Source organism: Schistocerca gregaria, chromosome 8 (assembly GCF_023897955.1).
Source record: "Schistocerca gregaria isolate iqSchGreg1 chromosome 8, iqSchGreg1.2, whole genome shotgun sequence".
NCBI classification, from domain to species: Eukaryota; Metazoa; Arthropoda; class Insecta; order Orthoptera; family Acrididae; genus Schistocerca; species Schistocerca gregaria.
Genome location: NC_064927.1, coordinates 298,955,554 through 298,977,588, shown reverse-complemented (window position 1 = coordinate 298,977,588; position 22,035 = coordinate 298,955,554). Strand labels below are relative to the sequence as shown.

The following is a 22,035-nucleotide window of genomic DNA, read 5'->3' as shown; positions in this document are numbered from 1 at the left end:
TGAGGGATATTGAAGTGTAATGGCTCTAATTTTTTAGGAGAAAACTCTTGAAGATGTTTAAATAAAACAAACTTAATTAACATTCTACAGTGTTATTCTTCATACATATTTTTTCATGAACATAGTCGCCCTGATGGTGAAGACATTTCTTCCAGTGAGAGATCAGGTTGTTGATACCATCAATGTGGAATGTTTGACTTTGTTGATAGTGCCAAAATCTCACCTCAGCTTCATCACTATCAAAGTAAACTCATCAAAGGTGTTCTTTAAGTTTTGTAAACAGATGAAAATCAGATGGGGCCAAGTCAGGACTGTTTGGAGGCTGATCGATGACAGTAAACCCAAGACACTGGAGTATTAGAGATGTCGCAATGGTTGTGTGTGGTCTGGCGTTATTGAGCTGGTGGAGAAGGTACTCCAAGTGTGGACGAAATGTTCTGTAGCTATAAACTCAATTACAGCACGTTGTTTCTCACACAATGACATAGTTATTTTACACACCTCCATGTTATGCACCACAATTTGGCACCCTCTAGCAGCAGAGGGTAGCACCTTGGATCAATGAAGTGGGAAAGCTGACTGAGTAATGTGCATGACATGTAATACCTCAACCGATTTTGGGAACAGAATTAAAAAATTCAGTAGCTTTTCACCACACCCTCATATAAAGACCTCATGTGGTAGTAAATGATCAGTGATGTGCTCTGGAAGTTTATGCTTGAAGTGCGAATTAGAAAATAAGCCATAAAAAATGTTTCAGGATAATAGATACAAAATACCTTCGTAGCTGAAGTTGATAGTAACCACTTGTGTGATCACAATCATCTTGAAGGTAAGCCAGTTCATATCCTGGTGGTGGAAAGTTTTCACTGCCAATATTTGTCTGGTAAGGAGTGGGAAGGTGGTGGCGTAAAGTTCCTAATCACTAGTCTTTGCAACAGTGTCCTAGATTAAAATGTAAAACCTGTCCGTAGCAGTCATGAAAGAGAACATGTCACATTGTTGACAGTGATCCATCCCCAAAATGGGGGTGTTAAACTAGGCAGCCCCTTACGTGCTGCTGGAGAGAATTACGCTATTTGCTGCCACAAGGTTTCACCCTTCCCCTTCCATTCATTCACAACAGCAGAGCACCATACTGTACTATCATTCATCACAGTTACACACTTGATACTTCATAAAAAGGTGGAGGTGGGCAATGGTAAATCACCTCTGCTATGACTTTGCCTAGAACAGCAGTGCAGGTTTCCTGCATCAGCTCCCATACACTCAATGTATGGGAGTACTTTAAATGTTGACATACAAAACAGTGTGCAGTGTATGGAAACAAAATTACTTAATGAACCACATGATTTCAATGTGAGGTAACACTGCCAAATAATTACCCTAGTCAACAAATCTAAACTTTTTTTGTGTCTGGTTTGTAACTAGAGAGATTTAGCTATAATAATAATAATAATTTTATTGTCATTCGGCCATTACAGCAATAGACAATGTCATATACATACTAAAATACAATTAATAGGTTGAAAGAAACAAGAGGTTTGTTGTTAACATTATAGTATTATATTACAGTTGATAAATTCTCTTATTTCATAGGATGGGTGGAGGACTAGCCAGTCATGAATTGTTTGTTTGAATAATTGTTCAGGTAATTCTTGAACAGATTGAGGAAGTTTGTTAAATAATTTGTACCCCATGATTTCGTAGCTGTTGAGTGACTTTGACAATCTGTGGTAAGGAATATAGAGGCACCTATTCCTTCTTGTATTGTGGCTATGTACATTTTCTCTGGTTTTTGTTTCTGGTAATTTCTTCTTCGTATAAATTAGAACATAGTATATGTACAAGTTTATAACAGTCATGATTTTCTGTTCACAGAACAATGGTTTACAGTGTGCCTTATATGCAGAACCAGTAATTATCCTAATAGCTTTTTTTTTGCAGTATTAATATGTCATGTACACAGCTAGAGTTCCCCACAAAATAATTCCATATGTTATTATACTTTGAAAGAATGAAAAATAGGATGTTCTAACATATTTTTCAGGAACACAATCCATAAGTCGCCTTAACAGATAAATAACTCTTGACAATTTACCACTAATATATTGTACATTTTGACCCCAAGATAATTTATCATCAATGTGTACCCCCAAAAATTTGACATAACTTGGATCATCTGACAGAAGCTTATCTCTAAGACTACAGACCATCTGCTGTGTTTTTTTTTCATTCAGCAGGAATCCATTTGCCTTGAACCAATAGGATGCTTGGTCAATTGTCTTTGCTGCACATGTTTTAAGGCTATTGAAATCATCACTAGCATGAAGAAATGTTGTATCATCTGCATACAACAGCGTGGTGGACTTGATAAATGACGGCAGATCATTTATCATTATAAGGAACAAAAAGGGGCCCAGCACAGATTCCTGCAGAACACCTACCTTGACTTGTTCTATACTCAACATTTCTCTCCCTACACAAACAACTTGCTTACGATTCTGAAGATATGCTTTTATGAATTTAAGGCTGTTATGTCTAATGCCATAGAATTCCAGTTTTTCTAGGAGTGGCTTATGCTTTACACAGTCAAAAGAATGTGAGTTGAGCATAGCCCTTATCTTCAAACACTTGATGTGAGTATTTGGCTACAAAGTCTTTACCTTCCACAGTAGATAACTTTTTCCTAAAACCATACTGAGATTCACTAATTATTCCTAATTTTTCAAAATAGGCAGATAACTGTTGGTAAATTACACATTCCAGTTTATTAGAAAAAGCTGGGACTATGGAGATTGGTCTGTAACTGGAAGGTGAGTCCCTATCTCCCTTTTTACATATTGGAACTACCCTAGACACTTTGAGTTCTTTGGGAAAATATCCATCAGATATGCATTTATTAATACAGAATGTTAAGGGGTACACAATATAGTCTATTATTTCTTTAGTAAATTGCAGGATATGTCATATATATCTACACTGTCTGAAGATTTCATCCGTTTTACAATGCTTGGGACAGGACTAGGTGAGACTTCAGAGAACATAAGCGTACCTGTGTCTGTTGGTGTTCTGTAAACATTTTTAGAAAGTAACTCTGATGAACTGATGTCAGGTTTGATTATAGTATTTCCAACATCTTCAACAGATTTAATGAAGAAATCATTGAATTTTTGGGGACTTATATTAATTTCTTTTGCTTCTATATATTTTGTGTGCTAAATTCATTGGTAAAACTAGTCTTGCTCTATCGTGTCACATTTGCTAGACATACAGAAGAATGAAAAACAGTGCTAGTGAATACGGAAAGAGTTAAAATAAACATGAATTACATGCTCAGGCCTGTAGGCCTACCATTTAAAATGTATATGTGAACATGATGCCAATAGAATAACTGAATTAGTTCAGAACATATTTTCAACGTTAATCTTCTTTGATATTCGAAAAATGCAACTATGTTGCTCTGATTTTGACTACTATTTCATCACTCTGCCTAGCAAGACTCTAGCAATAGTCACCTACCATCGAGGAGTGTCAGTGGCCTTGGTAACAGATTTTCAGCGTATAGGTTTCTTGATGAAAGTGTTAAGCCTGTTTGTCACTTAGTCTTAGTCCTAGATCATGATTCTTAAGCCAAATGTTCACAATCATTAAATTATGCTGTTATTCGAGTTCTACCAGGCTGATTTCTTTGTTTCATTCCTTCCTCCCCATCTATATACATCTATTATTTTTCTTTATCTTCCTTTTCCCACTATCAAATTCCAGTCCCCCATCTCCCTTAACTATCTGAAAAATTTCTTTTTTCTCTTCATACATTTCTTCAATCTCTTCATTATTTATGGAGCTAATTGGCATATAAACTTGTATACTGTGGTGTGTGTTTGTGTGTGTCTGTTGGTTTCCTGTCTATCTTAGCTGCAATTATCTGTTCACTATCAGTTCATAGTAGCTTACCCACATCCCTATTTTCTTGTTCATTGTTAAATCTAGTCCTGCATTACCACAATTTGATTTTGTATTTAGTTACAGGTTCCATGGATCATTTTGCATGCAGATTAATTTGTACATATGATTACACTTCGAAAATTTCTAAGATACATATCTATATTACAAAAAAAAGATGTACATACGTGAGTTAGTGATTTCTACCCGCCAACTTTTACCTTATTGCAGTAATAGAAATTTTTCTACAGAACAGAAGGAGTTATCAAGGAGGAACTATTTCTGTTCGTTTTAAAATTTCGTTTTGCAGTCGGTCAGACATTTTATATCATTGGGTATGAGATAGTAATAACATATTAATGAATGAAAATTGCAAAATACAACTTACTGATTAGTTCCTCCCTACGATTTGCAGTGATTCTAAGTGCAAATGTGGCTGAACTAAGTTGTTTTACGTGATCCAAATAGTCCATTTTCCAATTTAAATTCTCATCAACAGTGGCACCTAAGTGATGAAAGTGCAATTTCAGTGTTTTCATTTGTGATTTTACATAAAATAACTTCAAAGATAAACAGCTTTGCTGCCGTCGTTATTTTGTGCTCAGTAGTCTTCAGTTATTTTTTTCAATTCAATAAAATTGACCAATAATAGTCTCTAACATTTTGTGAGTGTTACTTTGGGGTGAGAAACTTAAATTTATCAGGTTATGGGCTCTGGTTTGTTTTGAAATGGAATTTGTAATAAAATAGCTGGTCACAAGTGGACGGTCGTATAAAGTTTTTTTGAGGATGGCAACCGAAATGGAAAAATATCGTATTCCATTATTTATTGGACAAATTTCAACAATTGGAAATTGAGGACGTAGATTATCCTCGAAGAACTTGAACTTTTACCGTTTGTGAAAGCAAATTATCTCACAAAGGTGAAATTTATGGACGGAGAAGCAGACACACAGCGTGTCGCAAAGGAAACAAGACTGGCTGGATAGGTAAGCAAGATATGAAATGTCAGCAGTGGCAGCTCGTGAATATACATTCCGGGTGTTCACATATTTTTAGACTCAGAAAACTGAGAGTGTGAAATTAATAGCATCTGCTGTATAACAGTTATGCTTATCAACAAGCTTCCACAGCTAAAGCTGCTGCCAGTAATAATAATAACTGTAACAATAACAAGATGCATACTTTATCTGACAAAAGAAATAATTGTTTTTTGTGGAATTTTGCTGTTTTATACATACTTAAGTACAGTTTAGGGCAGTAACGAAATAATACGTAAACTTTCGCAATTGTCCATTTCGCGTTTTGGTATAAGTGGCAGTTTTTGTACTTTTCCATTTTTTCGGACAGATGTTAAAGGATGAATTAGTTCACGAATTTGCCTCCGGCCTGAAAATGAGATATTCCACGCTACACCCGAAAAAACAACTTGTGCTAATTGTACGCTTCCTTGTTAAACGTTCGCTGGTAGTCACGCTAATTTGATTTCGTCACTTTCTTAATCAAAGGATCTGTTTTCAGAGGCCGTAGTTTCTTTGCGGCTAACTCGTCCCGCTAAATTGCTTTTCTGATCCCAGAATGAGATTTACATTCTGCAGCGAAGTGTGCACTGATATGAAACTTCATGGCAGATTAAAGGTGTTTGTCGCACCGAGACTCGAACTCGGGACCTTGCCTTTCGCCGGCAGGTGCTCTACCAACTGAGCTACCCACGCACGACCGCTCTTCATGGCTTTACTTTTCTGGTAGCATTTAAAATAGATTAAACATAGTTCATGTTTACATTGCACACGAAAGCCGATTCCCGCATAGTAAAAACCACCTCCAAACATAAAGTGCGGGTTTGTGGAAATGATTAAACTCAAGTTGTAATGTCCACCAACACAATCACTAGACCGCAATACAAATGAGGTGGTGAGATCCATCAGGACCCAAAGCACGCCGCTGTCGATCCCACATTTAAGTGAATATCCGAGAAACCAGTGATACAACTTTTCGTGAATTCTCGTACATACAATGTAGGCCTACAGTACACATAAACCCGACTGACCATAAGATCAACAGACTTCAGAAGCGTGAATAAACGCTACAGTCACACAATCGACGGTGATGTGCTGTAGGCCCTTATGATTCTTTTTAGGGTAACTCCCCCATTGCACAACTCTCATATGTTGTGGTAAGCTCGTCAGAAACTGGACACAGATCACGCATGAAAACAGCCGTACTGACTGTGAAAAAAAAAAAAAAAAAGCATAGCAGAAATAATGAACGATCCAAGTTAAACAAGTGTAACATAGAAGAGCCACAGCATCCTGATTAAGTGGCCACGGTGCGGACTACAAAGTGGAAGAGCTATGTTCAAAGTTCCCTCGTGCTAGTTTTTCTTTTTTTCGCTGTTCGCTGTATTCAAATTTGTGTCTGTGTCGTGGAGTAACGTCCGTTTGCAATAGCGAGGTATAAGGAAAGGACCTATATTGAAAGTTCATTCTGTACAACTACTCTATTAGCAGGCAAAAGGAAGTGGCTTTCGAATGGGAACCGCAAACATTTGATGACAAGGCGAAAAGTCAACCGAATCCTCCACCTGGAAACACGTCTAGTGTGTCATACACGGCATTAGTGACGGCACGTGTATTATACGATAGGAACTCTTATCGACGCACCTAATTTGTACGCCTGGTGAGTGAGTGAGGTATGCCTTCTTGTCCGATTTAGGTGTTCGGATTAATGTGAATGCGATCGCTCCTAAGGAATTTATGAAAGCGTAGTAATTTGTTACATAAACTGCAACAAATGAACACATCAGTTTTACAATCAAGATATGTTTTTAGCGTTTTTGAAGTTGCGTTCCGCTTTGGAAGTTTTGACTTTTGAATTCCTTTGTTGCAACATAGTTCACATCCATTTATTTGTTGTTTTCATTTCTGTGAGACGTCTGCGTGGTATTTCGCCTGCTCTCACTATCCATCGACCTTTCACTGTTTCTATTTTGTTTTTTTTCATAGTTCAGTACACCTTCTTCATCTGTGTTCAATTTTTGACGGACTATCCACTGGGCCATCTTGCTACTAAATGTGAGGGGGGTGCGATGGAGAGTTTCCCTTGTCAACGCCTCAAATGGATTACTCTGTGATAAAAAATTCATAACTTAATATACTATAAGTCATTCAGAAACCAACAAAATAGGTTTACTTTCAGTACAACTTTAACATATACTGATATCCGATCTAATTTTACTACAATATAAAGGGTAAATTTGCGCACTCGGGCTTCGTAGCGTGACTCCTCAAACGCCAGTGATAAAAATATGTCTGTCACAAAACTTTGTCCGGAGAGTACATCCGGCAGAAAAAGGACGTTAAAGAGTGGCAATCTGGCAACACTCTAATCACACGTAGGGTAACTACTTCTGTTAGGATGTCCAGCTGTGTTGTGTGATAGGTGCAGTGAGTAGATTTTTGGGTTAGCATGTAAAAGGTCTGCGGTTCGATCCTGCATTATAGCACACGTTTTTCATTTGCTAAATGTAGTTCAGGTGGTACGGTATCTGGCATCTTAATCGTCAACAGCGATTGCAGCGGGTCCTCTAGAAAACATTTGCACTTACGTACTACAATCGTAGAAGTAAAAGATTGGTCAGCTTTGAAAGAAGCCCTTTCCAAGTCGATTCAATTAGATTACATCATGGTCAGACAGAGATTCCGAAATCAGATACTGGATTGTAAGGCGTACCCAGGAGCAGATATAGACTCAGATCACAATATAGTAGTGATGAAGAGTTGGCCGAAGTCCAAGACATTAGTCAGGAAGAATCAATACGCAAAGAAGTGGGATAAGGAAGTTCTAAGGAAAGATACGTTGGAAGTTCTCTAACGCTATAGATACAGCAATAAGGAATAGCACAGTAGGCAGCACAGTTGAAGAGGAATGGACATATCTAAAAAGGGCCATCACAGAAGTTGGGAAGGAAAACATAGGTACAAAGAAGGTAGCTGCTAAGAAACCATGGGTAACAGAAGAAATACTTCAGTTGATTGATGAAAGGAGGAAGTGCAAACATATTCCGGGAAAATTAGAAATACAGAAATACAAGTCGCTGAGGAATGAAATAAATAGGAAGTGCAGGGAAGCTAAGACGAAATGGCTGCAGGAAAAACGTGAAGACATCGAAAAAGATATGATTGTCCGAAGGACAGACTCAGCATACAGAAAAGTCAAAACAACCTTTGGTGACATTAAGAGTGCAACGGGAATTCCACTGTTAAATGCAGAGGAGAGAGCAGATAGGTGGAAACAATACATTGAAAGCCTCTATGAGGGTGAAGATTTGTCTGATGTGATAGAAGAAGAAACAGGAGTCGATTTAGAAGAGATTGGGGATCCAGTATTAGAATCGGAATTTAAAAGAGCTTTGGAGGACTTACAGTCAAATAAAGCAGAAGGGATAGATAACATTCCATCAGAATTTCTAAAATCATTAGGGGAAGTGGCAAAAAAACGACTATTCACGTTGGTGTGTAGAATATATGAGTCTGGCGACATACCATCTGACTTTCGGAAAAGCATCATCCACACAATTCTGAAGACGGCAAGAGCTGACAAGTGCGAGAAATATCGCACAATCAGCTTAACAGCTCATGCATCGAAGCTGCTTACAAGAATAATATACAGAAGAATGGAAAAGAAAATTGATAATGCGCTAGGTGACGATCAGTTGGGCTTTAGGAAAAGTAAAGGCACGAGAGAAGGCAATTCTGACGTTACGGCTAATAATGGAAGCAAGGCTAAAGAAAAATCAAGACACGTTCATAGGATTTGTCGACCTGGAGTAAGCGTTCGGAAATATAAAATGATGCAAGCTGTTCGAGATTCTGAAAAAAGTAGGGGTAAGCTATAAGGAGAGACGGGTCATATACAATATGTACAACAACCAAGAGGGAATAATAAGAGTGGACGATGAAGAACGAAGTGCTCGCATTAAGAAGGGTGTAAGACAAGACTGTAGCCTTTCGCCCCTACTCTTCAATCTGTACATCGAGGAAGCAATGATGGAAATAAAAGAAAGGTTCAGGAGTGGAATTAAAATACAAGGTGAAAGGATATCAATGATACGATTAGCTGATGACATTGCAATCCTGAGTGAAAGTGAAGAAGAATTAAATGATCTGCTGAACAGAATGAACAGTCTAATGAGTACACAGTATGGTTTGAGAGTAAATCGGAGAAAGACGAAGGTAATGAGAAGTAGTAGAAATGAGAACAGCGAGAAACTTAACATCAGGATTGATGGACACGAAGTCAATGAAGTTAAGGAATTCTGCTACCTAAGCAGTAAAATAACCAATGACGGACGGAGCAAGGAGGACATCAAAAGCAGATTCGCTATGGCAAAAAAGGCATTTCTGGCCAAGAGAAGTCTACTAATATCAAATACCGGCCTTAATTTGAGGAAGAAATTTCTGAGGATGTACGTCTGGAGTACAGCATTGTATGGTAGTGAAATATGGACTGTGGGAAAACCGGAACAGAAGAGAATCGAAGCATTTGAGATGTGGTGCTATAGACGAATGTTGAAAATTAGGTGGACTGATAATGTAAGGAATGAGGAGGTTCTACGCAGAATCGGAGAGGAAAGGAATATGTGGAAAACACTGATAAGGAGAAGGAACAGGATGATAGGACATCTGCTAAGACATGAGGGAATGACTCCCATGGTACTAGAGGGAGCTGTAGAGGGCAAAAAGTGTAGAGGAAGACAGAGATTGGAATACGTCAAGCAAATAATTGAGGACGTAGGTTGCAAGTGCTACTCTGAGATGAAGAGGTTAGCACAGGAAAGGAATTCGTGGCCGGCCGCATCAAACCAGTCAGCAGACTGATAAAAAAATTAAAAAAAACTACTGCAACCTACATCCTTCTGAATCTGCTTAGTGTAGTCATCTCTTGATCTCGCTCTACGATTTTTACCCTCCACGCTGCCCTCCAATACTAAATTGGTGATCCCTTGATACCTCAGAACATGTCCTACCATACGATCCCTTCTTCTGGTCAAGTTGTGCCACAAACTTCTCTTCTCCTCAATCCTGTTCAATACTTCATCATTAGTTATGTGATCTACCCATCTAATCTTCAACATTCTTCCGTAGCACCACATTTCGAAAGCTTCTATTCTCTTCTTGTCCAAACTATTTATCGTCCATGTTTCATTTCCATACATGGCTACACTCCATACAAATACTTTCAGAAACCCGATGTTAACAAATTTCTCTTCTTCAGAAACGCTTTCCTTGCCATTGCCAGTCTACATTTTATATCCTCTCTACTTCGACCATCATCAGTTATTTTGCTCCCCAAATAACAAAACTCCTTTAGTACTTTAAGTGTCTCATTTCCTAATCTAATTCCCTCAGCATCACCCAACTTAATTCGATTACATTCCATTATCCTCGTTTTGCTTTTGTTGATGTTCATCTTATATCCTCCTTTCAAGACACTATCCATTCCGTTCAACTGCTCTTCCAAGTCCTTTGCTGTCTCTGACAGAATTACGATGTCATCGAGGAAACCTCAACATTTTTATTTCTTCTCCATGGATTTTAATACCTACTCCGAATTTTTCTTTTGTTTCATTCACTGCTTGCTCAATATACAGATTGAATAACATCGGGGAGAGACTACAACCCTGTCTCACTCCCTTCCCAACCACTGCTTCCCTTTCATGTCCCTCGACTCTTATAACTGCCATCTGGTTTCTGTACAGATTGTAAATAGCCTTTCGTTCCCCGTATTTTACCCCTGCTACCTTTAGAATTTGAAAGAGAGTATTCCAATCAACATTGTTAAAAGCTTTCTCTAAGTCTACAAATGCTAGAAACGTAGGTTTGCCCTTCCTTAATCTATCTTCTAAGGTAAGTCGTAGGGACAGTATTGCCTCAAGTGTTCCAACAGTTCTACGGAATCCAAACTGATCTTCCCCGAGGTCGGCTTCTACTAGTTTTTCCATTCGTTTGTAAAGAGCTCGCGTTAGTATTTTGCAGCTGTGACTTATTAAACTGATAGTTCGGTAATTTTCACATCTGTCAACACCTGCTTTCTTTGGGATTGGAATTATTATGTTATTTTTGAAGTCTGAGGGTATTTCGCCTGTCTCATACATCTTGCTCACCAGATGGTAGAGTTTTGTCAGGACTGGCTCTCCCAAGGCCGTCAGTAGTTCCAATGGAATGTTGTCTACTCCGGGGGCCTTGTTTCGACTCTGGTCTTTCAGTGCTCTGTCAAACTCGTCACGCAGTATCGTATCTCCCATTTCATCTTCATCTACATCCTCTTCCATTTCCATAATATTGTCCTCAAGTACATCGCCCTTGTATAGACCCTCTATATACTCCTTCCACCTTTCTGCTCTCCCTTCTTTGCTTAGAACTGGGTTTCCATCTGAGCCCTTGATGTTCATACAAGTGGTTCTCTTATCTCCAAAGGTCTCTTTAATTTTCCTGTAGGCAGTATCTACCTTACCTCTAGTGAGATAAGCCTCTACATCCTTACATTTGTCCTCTAGCCATCCCTGCTTAGCCATTTTGCACTTCCTGTCGATCTCATTTTGAGACGTCTGTATTCCTTTTTGCCTGCTTCATTTACTGCATTTTTATATTTTCTCCTTTCATCAATTAAATTCAATATTTCTTCTGTTACCCAAGGATTTCTAGCAGCCCTCGTCTTTATACCTACTTTATCCTCTGCTGCCTTCACTACTTCATCCCTCAAAGCTACCCATTCTTCTTCCACCGTATTTCTTTCCCCCATTCCTCTCACTTGCTCCCTTAAGCTGTCTCTGAAACTCTGTACAACCTCTGGTTCTTTTAATTTATCCAGGTCCCATCTCCTTAAATTCCCACCTCTTTGCAGTTTCTTTAGTTTTAATCTACAGGTCATAACCAATAGATTGTGGCCAGAGTCCGCATCTGCCCCTGGAAATGTCTTACAATTTAAAACCTGGTTCCTAAATCTCTGTCTTACCATTATATAATCTATCTGATACCATTTACTATCTCCAGGCTTCTTCCATGTATACAGCCTTCTTTTATGATTCTTGAACCAAGTTGGCGCCATCCAGATAAAAATGTGCTTTGTCATCTGGAGCTGCACCTTCGGTAATCAGATTCTCTCCTTCCCCCATCGCATGATAGAGGTCATCCACGGACTCACTATAATCTAGCTACTGAGGAAGCTAGCCTGAAGGTCATACACCAAGAACCTCAGCAAAGTACCCATAATGTAGCAAGGCAGCTGCCTGTCTCCCACCGCACGAGCATGGGCTGCACCGCTATCATTATGCTTTCACCCAACACCTGCATCCTACAGATCGCCATCAGTGGATGCAATTCTGTGAATGGTTCCAACAACAACAGAAAGCCAACGATTACTTCGCGAACACCATAATAGGGTCATATGAAGCAGTATTCACTCGTGAGGGTGTTTTCAATATGCAAAATGTCCATAATTGGTGTGAGGTTAACCCACACGTCACCAGAAACCTTGGGTATCAAGTTCACTTTGGTCTCAACGTCTGGGCCGGAATATTGAACGACAAGTGTTTGGGCCTCTACATGTTGCCTGACTGGTTGGCTTCACGAAGGTATCATACATTCCACCACCCTGATGCGCTGGAAGGGGTTTCACTACATGCTCGGCAGAGGATATGGTTCCAACATGATGGTGGTCCTCCACACTCTGGAATTAATGTGCGATAGTATTTGGACAGAACGTTTCCAGCGAAGTGTCTCAGACGTGGAGGTCCAGTTGTATGGCCGCCATGCTCACCTGACCTAAATCCCCTGGATTTCTTCCTGTGAGGATACCAGAAGGAGCATGTGAACTCTACTTCGCCAAAGAATATGAAAGAATTGGTAGCGCATGTTCATGCTGCTGTTGTTGCTATGGACGCAGCTTTGCTGCGAAGGATCCAGACCTGTGTGATCCGGCGGGTTGTGCAATGTTTGCACCTGCAGAGAGACCGCTTTGAGCATCTGTTGTGCTGAGGACAACATATTCTGTTGTGAAAGTCATACGGACATTATTATTTTCATTGTTTGCTAATGTGCGATATCTGGGCGCTCATATTACATGTAGTATAACTGACACGCATATATTGTGTTATTGTACTGTGCTATCATCTTTAACATCTCGAAATTGATATTGTTTTTGTAGTTATTTTGTCGTATGGCAAGTCATATGTTTCAATTGTCTATTTCGTATTTGTCTAACCACATATTTGCTATGTTCAGCGGTACAAAATGTTGTGAATTTTTTAATATACGTGTTACCTAAGAAACAGTGTATATTACACTATGAAATATCAGAATGAAATTAGGAAACAAAAAGAAACGCGCCCCAATCTAGGATCGAACCCTCGACCTCCTACATGCTAACCCAAAACTGTACCCATTGCACCAACTTTTTTTTTTTTGAATATCATTTTGTTCGCATGCGTTCGTTGCATCTGCTCGGGGCGGACGTCGTAAGACATCCATTTATGTTCGTTTTTGATCGATTGACTCAGTTTTTTTATTACAGAGGGCACGTAACCCTCTGACCGAACACGCGGAGCTACCGTGCCGGCTGGCCAAATGAACAGTGCAACCAATATTTCCTGACACAAGTAGCTACCCGACATAAGGTTACAGTGTTGCCACATTGCTACACTTTAACGTCCTTTTTCTAACGGATGAACTCGCCGGACGAAATTTTGTAACAGACATTTTTTTATCGCCGCTTCACCTTGTATAGTGAAGAAAAGCTGAGGAGAGTACTATCATCTAGCAGGATTTATGCCGAGCGAACAGACATAAAGTCTGCCATAATGTGCTACCATCTAGTGGCACTGACGTAAACTTCTAGTTGAGTGGCAGGGGCTAGCTGTGCACATCTACCGTGCACGCTCTTTATCAAATTCGTATGTATTTGGTCCGTAAGACAATTACGTCACTCGAGTTGTGCATACGCTAAAGTACGTTAAAACGTGCACAACTGAAGCTGTGCTCACGACCCTGATACAAGTTTCATGGAGTCCAGAGGAGCAGTAGACTGGTAGACTTAAGTGCCGTTTCTTTCAGACTGCAGCACCTCTGTTACGTTTAACAGCATTCAAAGAAAAATAACTAATAAATCGGTGTCGAAAGCTAGGGCGTTCACGTGCTCTTGCGCTCTTAACGCAGTAGCCGCCACTGAATGTAAGTCTTATCTTATTCAACACATCGCCGATAGTCACATGGAATAAGCGTAAGATAAGGTAACCTCTTGCGATTTGTAGACATCTCTGTGCAATTCGTTTGAGATAAAAGGAATTGCTAGTCAACTTCTGCTGAGAAAACAGCTCTTAACTATGAAATTTGATGCAAATTGATAAGCTAATTAATCACTTTCTGAAGTTTGATAAGTTAATTCGAGAATTACTGTCGACTGGAGCTACCGTCTAAGAAACCGACACCGTATGCCTTCTACAGGGGATAGGCAAAATAATGTGAACACCTGTATTTACTTGGGAATAATTTATTAATAAAGGGTATAACCCTCATTTGCGCGGATTACAGCTGCGATTCTTCTTGGAATATTGGCGCATAATGATTGTATAGTCTGCAGTGGAATGTTATGCCACTCTTGGATCAGAACCTCTTCTAAATCCTTTAGTTACGTGGGAGGAGAAAATCTGTTCCGGAGTCTGTGCTCCAATACCGCCCATAAGGATTCGATTATGTTCAAGTCTGGCCAGGAAAACGCTGCAGTTCAGTTGCATGCTCCTCATGCTACGATTGTACTGTGCTGGCCTGCCTGTTTGAATGGGTGCATTATCGTCCTGAAATATGGCATCATTGTTGGGGAACAACATTATAATCATCACCTAATGTGTTCACATAATCGTTGGCTGTAACACGACCTTTGTAAGTAATGACGGGACCAGCAGAATACCATGATATGGCTGCCCATACCATCACACTTCCAACTTTAAGCATAACCGATGGAGTCAAGCAATCAGGATTGTAGGCTTCTTTTGGCATTCTCAAGACGTAAACTCGGCCCGATGTTGGAAATAACGAAAGCGTTGACTCGTCGGACCATATGACGTGTTTCCACTGATCAGTCGTCCAGGATTTATGCTCCGGACACCATGTTTTACGCCTCTTTGCGTTGGTTGTTGCCACTAATGGTTTCGGCATAGCAGCTCGTCCATGAATATTAGCTTTATGGAATTCTCGACTGACAGTGTCGATAGATACGGGGTCTCGAAGATGGCTATTGAGCTTCGCAGTCACTTTAACCGCCATAGTTTCGTGTTGTTTGGACACTATTCGTGTTAGTGTACGACGATCTCTGTTATTTAGTTTTGATTTGCGCCCACTATCACGTTTACGCGATGATTTGTTTACATGTACTGTGTAGGCTGTCATGACTGTTGAAACAGTTGCTCTTGAAACATTCAATACGTTAGCTGTCTTGCTTACTGTTGCTCCAGCTAATTGGGCCCCCTCAATCTACCCTTTTTGGAACTTGTTAGGTCTTTCACTGCACGTCGACCTCGGCCTCTGAATGAACTGCTCCTACACAACCTGCACCGATGCCTAGTCGATACTGAGAATGCACAGTTCAGCGCGACAAGTGCCTTACATGCGTTGTTGACCGTGAAGCACAACCATCCCATTACTACTACTGTTCACTTTATTTTGCCTATTCCCTGTACTTTTAACGATGCTTGCAGAACACAGTGTAATGGTCACTGCAATCGAAACGCTCTCAATGAGAGACTTGAACCCAGAGTTTCATAAAAAGTAGGCTACTGGATGAAGAGTCGAAGCGGAAGGGAGTCTTTGGGAAAAACAAACATGAAGATACACCGCCTACTAAGGCATTTCAGACTCAACGGTACCAGAAAAAAAGGTTCATCAAAGGCCAGTAAAACGAGAAATCGCAAGAAACTTCAGGAATTCATTCAACTTTACTTGTTATCGTTGAGGAAAGCCTGGACATAAAAGGGAGAACTGCAAAGTTAAGTTATCAAACTAGAAATCAGGAACCAGCAATTCAGTGGTAGTGGCTGACGTCAAAGAGGATGATGATTTGTGTTTTGCAGCATGAAGTGAAGATCAATCAGCGAAGAACGTAAATTGGTTCTTGGGCTCTGGAGCAACATGATTAACCGTAAGATACCACTCACTAATCTAAAGGAACTGGAACAAAGAATTAAAGTTATAGTAGCCAAATCAGGTATTTTTCTTGAGGCTGATGTAAAAGGAGAAATTAAAGTCACTAGTATTGTAAAAGGAAAGGAAATTCAGATAACATTTAAAGATGTTTTATCTGTGTCTGATCTTAATTATAATTTGATGTCAGTTAGAAAATTGGAAATGAATCGTTTTAGTTTCAAGTGCGGAAAAGCTAAAGCTTTAATTACAGAGGGAAAAGAAATCATTGCCACTGCAAATAGGAATAAATCTCAGCAACATATTTAATTTTTTTTTTTTGCAATATGAAGCCTTGTCAGCTGTTTCAGCTGAAGCTAATGTGAAACTGTGGCATCGCAGATTAGGCCATTTGAGGTATGTTAACATTAAACGCCTTCAGACAAGTGGAACTGGATACCTCAACAATCCCTACGGAACGATGCTCAGATTCTGTCGAAGGAAAAAATCACAGCTGCCATACGATCACACTGGAAACGTGCCATGAGACGTCTTGAGTCGATCCACAGTGACCTGTGGGTCAATCTCACTAGAATCGTTCGACAGTAGGAAGTACGTGCTCAGCTTCGTTGATGACTTTACACATTTTACAGTGGTCTAGGAACTGAAATCGAAGTCGGAGTTAACTCGCTTTCTGAAGATGCTTCACACCTTGGCTACAGCTCATGTCAACTTAAAGATCAGCAGATTGCGGTGTGACAGTGTTGGTGAACACATGCCGGACGAGTTGAAGTAATTTTTTGATGAATAAGAAATACTACATGAGTTTAGATTCAGATATACTACTCAGCAAAATTGTGTCTCGAAGCGAATGAACAGAACTCTTATTGAGAAAGCTCGCTGTTTGATACTTCAGTGTAATTAAGATGTTCTGGTCAGAAATTGTTCATACTGCTGTTATCTGCATTAAATAGAAGTCATACTGAGACTTTGGAAGGAACGGTTCCTGCAGCTTTGTAGCACAGCGAGAAACCTAACTTGAGTAAGCTGAGAGTATTTGGATGTATTGCTTATCAACTGGTACAAAGGAATTGAGAACAGGGAAGTCCGACAGCAATTCATTGAAGTGCTACTTCACTGGCTGCTGTCCTAATGGCTACAGACTTTGCTGTCCAGAAGAAGGAGAAATAGTCACAAGAGGCAACATTATTTTCTACGAAGGAAGATTTGGCTTTGAACATATACCAGTTGAGGACTGGATTCCGGAATCTGTACAGAAATCATTAGAGAAGAAACACAAAGTCAATAATTGAGGTTCATTCGCCGAACACGATGTTAAATCAAATGATGGAGGTTATGAAGGAATTCCAAAACAAGAACTGACCAGCGGCTGAAAGGAAACTGAAGTTGATGTTCGACGTTGTACCAGGAAGAGGAACCCTTCCAAATACCTTGATGACTATGCTGTTCTTGCACTGAATGCTGAAAATTTTTCGATGATATACCGAAAAGCTACAAGGAACTTGTAACTCGTAGAGATAAGCAGTACTGGTATAATGCTGTACTGGATGAAATAGATTCTATAAAGGAAGACAAGACTCGGATCTATATTAAAATACCCACCGCAAGGAAGCAAATCGGCAGTAAGTGGGTGTTCAAATTGGAGAAGGACAAGGACGGAAATATCGTAAAATACATGGCTAGTCTTGTGGCTAAAGGATGTTCACAGACAAAAGGATTTGACGACGAGGAAACATATGCTCCATTGGCTCTACTTGCAACTGTTCGAATAATGCTGATTATTGCAAGCCAACAATGACTGTTTCTGGAACAATTTGATGTTGCCAGTCCTTTTCTTCGTGGAAGGAAATGTACATGGTTATTCCTGAAGGAGCGGCTATTTCTGAAAAACTGAAAGACGCAACTGGTGTGTTTTGTAGGTTACAGAAGTCTTTATACAGTTGAAAGCAAGCAACACCAGCATGGAATCATTCTATTCATAGGTGTCTTATCACTATAGTCAAAGATTTACTCAGTCAGAAGGAGATAAGTGTCTTTACTATGTAATTTTAAAGGGAATTGTCATTTCATTTACATTCTGCTCTATGTTGACGACATTCTAATGTTAGGAAATAATAGAGAGGAAATGGACAGAATGAAATTTAAGTTGCAGAAGAAGTTTAAAATAAAGGAACTAGGAGAGTCACAATCTTCCCAGGGAATCGAGATTTCAAGGAACAAAGAAAAATATATCTGAGTCAAGCGTCATATTTGAATAATTTATTATAACGATTCAACATGCAAGATTGTAACCCGGTCAAGGCACCTATGGAAGTTAAACTGGAAATCAAAGAAGGAAAAAGGATAGATAAGCGATGGAAAGAGTTGATTGAATGCTTGATGTATGCAATGAAAGCAACATGCCTTGATTTATGTGGTATGGTCAACTTCTTACGCAGATACCATAACAATCCATCGGTAGAACTCTGGGGATGCTCGAAAAGAGTTTTGAGATATATCAAAGGAAAGATCTACATGAAACTACATTATCGCCAAGGTTATCATGAAGCTCTTCTGGCCTTCGTTGATGCAAACAGGAACAAAAAGCAAGATGCAAGATCTAACTCTTGCTAACATGTAACTCTGGTAACAGCTGCTGATAAGCTACTTTGGCTGAAATGTTTGCTGGACGGTATTAAAATTCTACTCCAGCTACCAGTTCGTATATTCGAGGGTAATCAGTCCTGTGCACGGTTACTGAAGAAACGGGCACATCGTCGGTTGAGTTATTTCAACATTAAATGTAGCTTTGTGCGTCATCTTCACCACTGCAAAATAATCACCACCGAGCATGTATGTTCGGAGGATCAGATTGTAGACATCTTCATCTAAGTCTTACCAGCTCCTAGATTAGTCGCTTTGAGAAGCTTGTTGAGTATAGCTTACTATTCATGTTAAATTTAAAATAAATGAATTGCGGAGGGGTGTTGAGAGTGCAATTTCAATGGCTACATCTGTGATTTACTTAAAATAACTTTGAAGATAAAAAGCTTCGCTGCCGTCGTTATTCTGTGCTCAGTTGTCTTCAGTTATTTTTTCAATTCAATAAAACCGACTAATAATAGTCTCTAACATTTTGTGAGTGTTATTTAAGGATAGTCTCTAACATTTTGAGAGTGTTATTTAAGGGTGAGAAACTGGAAATTTATCACTAATAATTTTGAAGTTCCATCATATTTATTATTTCCTTACCATGTGTTACATTGATTAATGTCGTTCCCCTATATTTTACAGTATATCTTCCTCAAGTTAACTGAAATAGTGTACTAGTTCTCCCTTGAAAGAATGTGTACTGTACTGGGCGACTGCGCAGATAAAAAAATGAAAAAAAAAAACCATACAAGAATATTATGAATGTTTGGAAGTTGATAGAAGGATTTTTCCTAACAAAAAACTTGAAGATTCTATGAAAATAATAATAATAGTTATTATTATTTTTGTACCTCCAGCAACAGAGATTCGCTGGCGGAAGAATAGAATTCTTATTCTGAATCTCGGCAAAGACGATCCCGGGACTCTACAGCTGCGGCGATCGACAGTTTTGTATTGATGGTTGCGCACAAGCTCAAAGAAAAACGGGAGGGGAATGAAAATGGCAGCAGATCCTTAACCGTTGTAGCGAGAATAAATCCACGCCCGGGCTATTGAATGTTACTTTTGAGAAAAGACGGCAATGGCGCTCATCACTGGTTTTAACCCGTGTTAGTAGAAATTAGATGCAGGCTCTTGAAATTATTTTCGCCACAGGATGTAAATCTTGCTTGTAAAACTTAAACATAAACAATGTGAAATGCCAGGGTTTTAAAAGAATGAATTACCTTTTTCTGTTTTGTTGTCTTTGTACACTTGGATTGATTAGAATTCTAGCATGATCTGTAAAAAGAACTAATTCTGCTTGTTGTATATTAGACGGAGGATCATTTAAATTTGTGAGAAACAACACAGTACCTAAGACTGAGTTTTGGGGAACCCCATACGTAATTTCTCCCCAGTCAGAATTATGTGCCTGGGCCATGTTGGTTGAATTACTAATGGTCACTTTCTGCATTCTTTTGGTTATATATGGCATTATCCATTGATTAGCCATATCATCAATCCCATAAAATGTCAATTTATCTAGATATGTCTCAGAAAAAACAGCTGAAGCTATTTTATTATTTAACGTTTGCAAAATATGGTAAGTAAATTTGTAAATGTCATTTTCAGTAGAGCAACACTTCTGAAACCCAAACTATGGTTTACTGAGTATATTATTATTGAAAAGGTGAGATGCAGCTGTAGAATACGTCACCTTGTCCAAAATTTTGGAACTTTATAAGTATATTCACCTATATTCTTCCTGCCACTGAACTTCATTAATCCCCACTCGCCTTACCTTAACCGATCCGTTTCCCTTCTTAAAGTTTCTGACCTAGCTGCATTATTAAGAGATCTAACAATCCACACTCCAATCCGCGAAACGCCAGTTTTGTTTCTCCTAATGGCGACCTCCACTGGATCTCTAGGATGTTTTAGCCAAGATGATGTTATCATCATTTAACCGTATAGTGCAGCTACATGCCCTCAGGAAAAATTACAGCTGTAGCTTCCCCTTGCTTTCAGCTGTTTGCGGTACCAGCAGAGTATGTCTGTTTTGATTGATTGATTGATTTTGCAAGGCCACATCAGTCAATTATCCAGTCTCTTGCTCCTGCCACTGCTGAGAAGCTGCTCCCCTTATTCAGGAGCCACATGTTTCTCTGACCTTTCAACAGACACCCCACCATTGCAGCTTCATCTACAGTGAACTTGCTGTATCACTGAGGCAAGCAAGTCTCCTCACTAACAACGAGGTCCTTCTACATCTACATCTATATATACTCCGCAAACCACCGTACGATGCGTGCCGGAGGGTACCCTGTACCACTACTAGCCATTTCCTTTCCTGTTGTACTTGCAAAAAAGAGCGAGGGAAAAACGGCTGTCTGTATGGCTCCATATGAGCCTTAATTTCTCGTATCTTCGTGATTCTTACGCGCAATGTATTGTGGCGGCAGTAGAATTGTTCGGCAGTCTTCTTCAAATACCGTTTCTCTAAATATTATCAGTAGTGTTTCTCGGAAAGAACGTTACCTTCCCTCCAGGGATTACAATTGGAGTTGCCGAAGCATTTGCGAGACACTGGTGTGTTGTTCGAATCTACTGGTAACAAATCTAGCAGCCTGCCTCTAAATTGCTTCGATGTCTTCCTTCAATCGGGTACGGTAAATGTCCCAAACACTGGAGCAGTGCTCAAGAACAGGTCGCACCAGCGTCCTATATGCGGTCTCCTTTACAGGTGAACCACTGTTTCCTAAAATTCTCTCAATAAACTGAAGTCGACCACTCGCCTTCCCTGCCGCAGTTCTCACGTGTTCGTTCCTACTCATATCGCTTTGCAACGTTATGCCCAGATATTTAAACGACTTGACTATGTCAAACAGGACACCAGTAATGCTGTATCCGAACGTTACAAGTTTGATCTTCCTACTCATCTGCGTTAACTTAAGTTTTCCCACATTTAGGCAAGTTGTCATTCATCACACCAACTCGAAAATTTGTTTTGTATCTAGTATTGCATGATCTGGGCATTTACGCTCTATTAACCGTAGACTTCCTTTGAATGTCTCTGGAAGTGTCACATCAGAATCTGATGGCCGGTAAAAACATCCATAAATTATCTTGGTTTTACTTACGCCTGTTATACGCGACCAGATGATTTCAACTGTCACACTCAACTTCGACCTCAATAGAGACAATATTTTTATCAACTGCAATGAACACTCCGCCTCCAACGGCCACTAGTTTTCTTTCCGATATACGTTCCACGACTCGCTAA

General features: G+C 39.6%; 1 protein-coding gene across 1 annotated transcript in view; it reads right to left on the bottom strand.

Annotated features, from left to right (window-relative positions):
* LOC126285156 (nascent polypeptide-associated complex subunit alpha, muscle-specific form-like) overlaps positions 1-22,035 on the bottom strand; it is a 231,110-nt gene that overhangs the window by 27,595 nt on the left and 181,480 nt on the right. The window lies entirely within an intron of this gene.